A 9,273-nucleotide genomic window follows, 5' to 3' on the forward strand; every position below is an offset into this window, starting at 1 on the left:
AACAACTTTCTCTGATCACAGAATTTAAAATAACCTTCAAGGGTCTTATTTTCCTAACAAAGCTTAATATTATTTTACCAAAATATTGTTCTTTGTTTTATTATTTATTTCCTTTCCCTACTTCACCTTTCCCTCTCCTCACTAAAATTCAAGCCTCATAGAGCAGGAAACTTGCATAACTTATTTGTAATTGTATCTCTAATAAGTGTCCAAAGAGTAGGAATTTTATTTGCCTTATTCACTATTGAATGCCATTTATGGATAAGTGTTTGACATTGGGACACCTGAGAAATATTACTTAAATGAATGAATGAATAATTTGAAATAGGCAAAAGTAGGCACATAGGTATTGGCTGAGTTAGTGGGTTTCATGAATGTCTAAACATAGGGGACAGAAGGAAGAAAAAACATAGAAAGTGAGCTATCAAAGGAGTAGGTGAAGAAACAAGAGATGGCAAGATTTGGGAAAATTTTTAGATAAGAGATGGTTGCCAACACTGTAGAAGACAAAGAACATGGATCAAAATAACCTACCAGGGAGTTTCTTTGTGGTACAGCAGGTTACGTATCCAGCATTGTCACTAGAGCAACCTGGTTTGCTTCTATGGTGTGAGTTCAGATCTTAGCCTAGGAACTTCCACTTTTTACAGGTGTGGCAAAAGAAAGTAAAAAATAAAAAGAAAAGGAAAGAATAAAACTATCAAATTTGCCAATTAGGAGTCCATTTTGAGACAGTAATGTTAAAATTCCAAGTGGTTGAAATTTATATTAAACTGTGAAAATAAACATAAAATGACCTACTTTTTTTCTGTTATTTTGATCTCTTTACTCATCCTTATCAGGATGGATTCCTACTCATTACCCTAAATCAAACACTGAACTTCAGTTAAAAAAAATCAAGATCACAGCAGCTTCTTTCCACCTTTTATGACCTGGCTTTTAAAATATTTTTTTCTTTAAATGAAATTTTTAATCTCTAAAGATAAAAAACGATGAATGATACATTCAAAATTGTGGTTGCAAGGGTGGACATTACAGTAAGGAGTTTGAATCAAATAATTACATAAGTAGGTAGTACATGCGGAAAGGGTTAAAAAGGAGAAGCCAAGGTTGTCATGAGAGTTTCTTACAAATTAGTCCTCAGTTGGGTTGCAATAGAAGACTTCCCTGAGAAAGCTACATTTCAGCTAAGCTTTAACTGAAAAGTAGAGATTATCTATGCAGAGGGAAAGGAGGAACATCAGAGTCTACAATTCATTCATAACCCCGAATTGCAAATGCACACAGTCATTTGAGAAAATGGAAGAAAAGCCCAATAGTTATAGCACAGTGAGCAGATGAAGAGATGGATGGGGTACACTTGAAGATGTAAGCAAGAGGCAGATTATGGAAGGCCTTATAAACCAAGTTAGGACTTGTATTACTATTTAGGGCAATGTGCAAAAAATGCTATTGATGAATTGAGTTTGCACTTTAAAAGTTAGCTCTTATTGCTGTGGAGAGGATGGTTGGGAGAGGAACAAGTATTGATAAGACTTTAAATAGGGATAACCATAATTTTAGTTTGTCAGGAACTAATAAACAATAAACAACTGTTGTTTATTTTCAATTATATTCATGTAATTACATGTATCAGTCTTTTCATGTTCAAAAGTGTCCCTATTTGTGGAATTACTTATAATCATCAATATAAGAAGACTTTTGTGCTTGTCAAGAATTAGTGATCAAAGATGACATCAAGTGGAAAAAAATATGAGATGTATTTAGATGGTGAATGTCAGGACTTGACAGGAATATGTGAGTGAGAGAAAATAGTGAATCAGGAATGATGTCTAGGATTCCAACTGGCATGACTGGTAGAGAGTGGTTCTCCACCAAGAACACAGGAGAGGGGAAGTTTTAGAGCTAGGAGAGTCATGGATACTGAACAAGAGGGGCACTGGGGATAAATTCAGTTTTGGACGTGTTGAGCTTTAATTGGCTACTAGGAATATCAAGCAAATGGATAAATGGGACTGGTACTTTAATTACAGTTCTCAATTGTATTTCTAAAAGGTAATTGAAAATAAAGTATAAAGGAAGTCTCTTTGGGAGAGGTAATAGTCAAGAAAGGGGTTAAGAGCAAATAGCTGAACACCTAACAGTGGGGAGAAGAACCAAAAGAAGATTAAAAAGAAGACAATAGAAGAATATGATATTCCACAATCCTATGGAAAAGGCTAAATCAAGAGTAAATCCTCAAAATTAAGTCTAATTTTTCTCAGATGTTATGTATGATGAGGCCCAGTGAACTTAACTATCTGTGTAAAGTCTAGGGAAGGCTTTAATATCTTTATATACAAATTTAAATATATGTCATATAAGAAAAATAAATCCCATGAAAGAATCAAATTTTTAATCTTCATTAAATATTGCTTTCAGAATGTGATCTATCATTGCATATTGTCTACTTCTTTGCTGATTTTATTGTCATTTTCCATCTGTTAGTTCAGGATGTATTATCCTAAATAATGCTTTCAGCCATTTTAATAATAAATCATAATCTTTACCTGATTTCCTATTAATGTCATTACTCTGTCATCAATCTTCCAGGGTAAGCAACCACACTGAATACTTTCTATGAATTACTAAGTGTTAAATGAGAAAGTCACAAAATTATGCTACTACAATAGTCCACTTACTAAATATTTAATGTGACAGGCATTTATTATGTGCCAGAAATTACATTACACAATGGGGGCACTAGAATATGTGCAGATGTGCAGATGGAACTCTCTTTGAAGGGTGAGTGCATTTGGCCTAATATTCTTGACCTTGCTAAATACTTTTGTAGACTTTTCATGGACTGAAAGATATTACTTGTAATTGAAGCTAAAAATGTCATTGCTGTATGAGAACAAATACTTGCTACATTTATAAAAATTATGATTCATGTCAGCAAATTTTTAGAAACTGTTTGTATCTTTGGACTAGTCACTAATTTCCTATAAGAACTCATAAAATAATTTTTACTAGTAGTTAAATAATATCTTACAACAATATTAAAAAACAAAAGTGAATTACTAATGATTATGGATAAATAATAAAACAATAAATAGCATAGAATCATTCCAAAACAAACCATACAAATAAATAGATTTGGGATTAAATGTAGTGCAATACACACTCTCTTTCACCCAATACCTATAAACTAAATCAAAACATAAAATAATCAAATAAGCCAAAGAGTTTAAAATCTCCAACTATAATCTTTAAGAAATGGTGGTCAAAGGAATAGGAAAAATGGTGGAGTAGAAGGACTTTTAACTCACCTCACCCATGGGCAAACCAAAATTAAAGTTCTTACAGAGCATGTATTGATGAGAAAGACCAGAAGACCAGCATAACAGATCTTCTGCAGCCACAGATGTAAAAAAGAAACCACAATGAGATGAGTAGGAGATAAATATATCTGTGAGGGACAAATCACAAATAGGAGAAAAATTACAACTATGAAGATTCTCCTCAAGGAGCAAGTGATTCAAGCTGCACATCAGGCTCCTTAGGCCAGGATTCTTGCACTGAGAAAATGAACCCCTAGAATATTTGGCTTTCAAGGTCAGTGGGACTTTCTTTCAGGAGAGCCAGAGAGCTGTGAGAAATAAGGACTCCAGTCAAAAGAGGGCTCACACAAAATCTCAGACACTCCAGGACTCAGGGAAGAAGCAGTGATATGAAAGAAGCCTAGGTCAATCTCACCTACTGATTTTAAAGAGCCTCCTGGAGAGGCAGAAGGCAATGGAGTTCACCCTGAGGCATAGACTCGGGCAGACGGCATTTTCAGGAGCCTATCTGCTATGTGGACAATAGTGAAGGCAAGTGCCATTTTGGAATACTCCTTCTAGTTTATTGACATTGGTACACAGATCTACCTACCAGCCTGTCAGCACCAATTTTGAGATTCCTCTGAACAGGTAAACAGCCAGGTAGAGACACAGCCTCACTCACCAGAAGGCAACCTGCTTTAAGAGCCCCTGAGTAACAGAAGGACTCAGGAACAGACTCCACACACCAGTAGGCAGGTTCATGGATCTGCCCACTAGCAGGCCAGCACTAGCCCTGGGGTCAGCCTCATTCACCTGTAGGTTGGAAGCAGCCCTAGTACAACTTGGACCTCAGCCTCTCAACCACTAGGCCAATACACCAACTACAGAACTGCCAGGGCCCTGAAGCCAGAGACTCTGGGACAAGGCTCTGCTAGCACTGGTTCTGACACCACCTTGTCCTTGGCCCCTCTCACCAGTATGCTTACACTTGTTCTGGGCCATCTTGAGAACCTCAGCCAGATCGCCCAGGCTCTATAACACCCACTGGCAGGCTGACACCAGCTTGGGACACTCAAGGCCCTGTAGCCAGAGATCTCAGTACCTAGCTCTACCAACCAGTGGGACAGCACTAGCCCTGGGACCTACTATACCCACCCAAGAGAAGGCCAACACAAGCTCAAGGAATCCCCAGTCCCACTCAGCAGCAGGTGACACCAACTCCAAGATAAATTGGACCTTCAGCTAACCACACTGACCAGAAGGCTGATACCAGATTTTGGACATCCTGGACCCTACACTCAGCCATATCAGAAACCAGGCCCATTGACCAGTGGGCTAATTCAAGACCCTCATCCCAGCAACATACCCACCTCAGAAACCAGCTCAACCCCTTGATGGGACAGCACTACTCCTGAGACCCACTACAGCTCTTCAGCCAGCCAACTCATGACCCAGTCACACTCACCAGTGACAAGCAACCCTCATACAAGGCAAAATCTAACAACCAACTGGAAATGGGGGCAAGCCATGGCTACCAGATTTTGCAAAGTAGTCAGCCTGCCACAAAAAAAGGACATACACTGCCCAAATAAGAGGCCCCCATGAGCATATAGCTCTGGTGATCAGAGAGGAGTGTGCTGCTGGGACTCATATATGTCCCTATAAATGGCCACTTCTGTAAGACTGGTAAAGGTAACCCAACCTACCAAATAAATAGATATAAAAACAGTTAACTAGGCAAGATGAGGTGACAGAGATATACATTCCAAATAAGTAAACACCAGAAGATGAACTAAGTGAAATGGAGAGAGGCAATCTATCCAATAAAGGATTAAAGGTAATGAAGGTAAAGATGTTCAAAGAATTTGGGAGAATCTTGGATGAACGGAGTAAGAAATTAGAAGATGTAAATAATCAGTTAGGAAATATAAATAAGAACCAACAAAGATGAAGAATACATAACTGAAATGAAAAATACACCAGAAAGAATTGACAGCATATAAGATGGTACAGAGAAACAGATCAACAACCTAAAGGACAGAGTAATAGAAATCACTAGAGCTGAACAGAAAAAAATATATGTAAAACTAAATGAAGACATTTAAAGAGACCTCTGAAACAACATCAAGTGTACTAATATTTACATTATAGGGGTCCCAGAAAGGAAGGAGAGAGAAAAAAAAGTGTAGAGATCACATTTGAAATAATAAAACCTGAAAACTACCCTAACCTGGGAAAGGAAAGAGACATTCACAGCTAGGAAGTTCAGAGAGTCTCAAATAAGATTAACCCATAAAGGGCTATATCAAGACACACTGTAAAATGGCAAATTTAAATATAAAAGACAATATTAAATGCACCAAAGGAAGAGTAACAAGTTACATACAAAGGACCCTCCATAAGAATATCAGCTAATTTTTCAGAAGAAACTCTGTAGGACAGAAACTTCAAAGACAAAAGTAGTAAATCATCAATGTCCACAGTAAGTAGTTGAGGGGTACAAAAAACACATAGATATAAAATATGATGTCAGAACAGTAAATGGGGGAGGACAACAAAAATACAAGATTGTTAAAATTTGTTTGAGCTGTATGTTTAATATCTAGGTAACCACATACCAAAAACCTACACACACAGAAAAGAAAAAGAAATCCAAACATAGCATTAATGAGAGAAAATAGAATGTATACATTTATGTGTAACTGGGTCACCATGCTGTACAGTAGAAAAAACAACTGTATTGGGAAAATAACAATTAAAAAAATAAAAAATAAAAACAAATACATACAAAAAAAGATACAAAAAAATTAACCATAGTCAATAACACTAACCATAGTCATCAAACCATAAAACAAGAGGACAAAAGAAGAAGAAAATAACAAAATCTATAAATATAACCCAAGAAAAATTAACAAAATGGCAATAAGTACAAATATATCAATAATTACTTTAAATGTAAATAGACTAAGTGATCCAATCAAAAGACATACAGTGGCTAAATGGATACAAAAAAAAAAAACAAAAAAAAAACATAGGTATGTTGCCTATAAGAGACCCACTTCAGATTTAAAGACACACACAGACTGAAAGCAAGGGGATAGAAAAATGTATTCCATGCAGATATAAATGAAAACAAAGCCAGGGCAGCAATACCTATATTAGAAAAAAACAGACTTAGAACATAGACTGTAACAAGAGACAAAGAAGGATATAACATAATGATCAAGTTATCAATCAAGAACATATAATGATTATAAATTATATATTATACGCACCAAACAGAAACACATACATATCTCTAATGAACATAGATGCAAAATTTTTGAACAAAATATTAGGAAACCAAAGTGAACAATAGATTTGAAATATTAATAATACATCTTGATCAAGTGGGATTTATCTCAGGGATGCAAGGATGTTTCAATATCTATAAATCAATCATATGATATACCACATTAACAAACTGAAGAATAAAAATCATATGGTTATCTCTACAGATGCAGGGAAAAAAAAAAGCGAAAAAATTCAACATTCTTTTGTGAGGAGTTCCCATCATGGTGCAGTGGAAACAAATTTGACTAGGAACCATGAAGTTGCGGGTTTGATCCCTGGCCTCGCTCAGTGGGTTAAGGATCTGGCGTTGCTGTGAGCTGTGGCGTAGGTCTCAGACAAGGCTTGGATCTGGTATTGCTGTGATGTGGGCCAGAAGCTACAGCTCCCATTCGACCCCTAGCCTGGGAACCTCCATATGCCTCAAGTGTGGCCCTAAAAAGACAAAAAGACCCCCCCCCAAAAAAACAACTTTGTGATAAAATGCTCAACAAATTGTGTACAGAGGGAACATACCCCAACATAATAAAGCCCAGATATGATAAAACCATAGCTGATATCATATTCAATCATGGAAAACTAAAAAAAAAAAAAACCATAAGTTCAGGAACAAGACAAGGATAGCCAGTTTCCCCAATAAGGCAATAAGGCATAGCATGGTTATTGCTCTAGAATGAAAAACTGGGTTATATGCTCTGGAGCCTACACTATCTACATGTATATTTCCACAATGAGGACTGTATTAACCAATATGTGTGCAATTCTGTAGGATAAAACCAATTTTTTTCTATAATTTCTAAATGACATTATGTTTTTCTCATTGTTTTGCTTTATTTTCCCTGTCAGTATTCCATTTACTATTTGAAATTTTTGATCTGAATAATACAGTCACTAAGAACACATGCTAGATATAAACAAAGAAAGTGGTAGTTCAAAAATATCCATAATAAAAATAAATAAAAATAGCAGAGACAAAGACCTACTGGACTTTCTATGGGAACAAATATTTTTATTTAGTGTTTTCTATTTTTTAATGGAAATAAGCACAGTAATTAAGAATTTCTATACTTTGTATTATAATCATTGTTTTTGGCAGTGGAGTAACTAAGAAAAAATTTATATTATTACAATTTTCAAATTGGTAAAAAAAAAATGCTGCTCTTATTTTCTTCCTTGAAATTATGTTACCTTGACTCATTTTGATCAAGAATTCTTAGAGAACTTGTAAAAAGGGGTATTTTTGCAATTTGTACTGTCTCAATATATATGATTGTTTCACAAAATCACTGAAAACTATGAAATGGAATCATTTAAGAGAGTCGAATAGATCTAAAGCCAAATAATCTTTATAATTAAAGATCATGTACTGTCACCATTCACAATCTTTGGAATTTAATCTAAATTCTTATCATATTTGTGCTATACATATGTGTATATATGTGTATATATATGTATACATCTGCACATACATGTGTATATATATATTAAATACACATGGCATCACATTTACTAATAAGCATTAGCCTCCTATAGTATATTTAATCATTACCACCGTTTAACACTGATGATGGCAAACCTAGCACATTACATGTTTTGAGAAGAACATATTACAATTTTTTTCTTTTCTCATTTTTGAGTATTTATAAAGATGCTACAGATACATTTTTTTCTTAAGAAGTTTATTTTCACTAATGATTATGTGAATGTTTTGTAAGGACATATATCATTTCTTGTGATTTTCCTGGTAAATAGTTGGTAGAGCCTTAAATAAAACAATATTTTTATGACCTGCTGTCTATTCTCTAAGGCAATGTAAATGGATTCAAAGAACAAGTAATAGTACTTTTATGATTATTCTGCTCATTATACAGTGAATGCTTAAATATTTCTTCAAAGCAAATGTTTGCAGTTAGAATCCTGATGAGTTAAGTATCTTTCTATATGGTGAGCACTTATATATTTTTCTTAATATACAACCTCAAGGTAACAAGCTACTGAATTATATTTGAGTTAAAAAAAGTAACCATATTGTGTGTAAAAAAGATAAGTATTAAGTTTCACACAGCTGCTGTTTCACAATTTTGGAAAAATTATTTCATGCCAAGGTCACTGAATATGAAATTATTGGCATCTTTACTAAAACCAAACAGTTTTTACACAAAAAAGCAGTAAATCCATCTAAGAGAATTACTGGGAAGCTAAAGCAGTGATACAACATCTGTCAAGTAGTTTATGCATCTGGCTTACAGAAGAGGTTTCATATTTTCAAAAATGGTAGTTTTACCAGACTGTATGTGGGGATAAATGCAGACCCTTAAAATAAATCTTTAAATAAATAGTAAATAAATTGAAAATAAAGTTGGATTTATATCTTTTTCTTACAATATTCTAAAATCCATTTAAGGAGAAAATTTCATCATTAACTGAACATAACTGGACCCACAAAGTGTTGATTAACGTAACCAAGGCCACTGTATCCTAAGAAATGAGTCTGTATCTGAGGCTTTGCAATATACATAGTTCTGACTTGTGCTCTTGAGAACACTTAAAAGGCATGCCTATCAAATATGCATATGACATAATCTTCTAAAAATGTATAAGACACAAGATTAAATTCACAGAAACCATTAAAGCAGAA

This window comes from Phacochoerus africanus, chromosome 13 (genome assembly GCF_016906955.1).
Source record: "Phacochoerus africanus isolate WHEZ1 chromosome 13, ROS_Pafr_v1, whole genome shotgun sequence".
Classification (NCBI taxonomy): domain Eukaryota; kingdom Metazoa; phylum Chordata; class Mammalia; order Artiodactyla; family Suidae; genus Phacochoerus; species Phacochoerus africanus.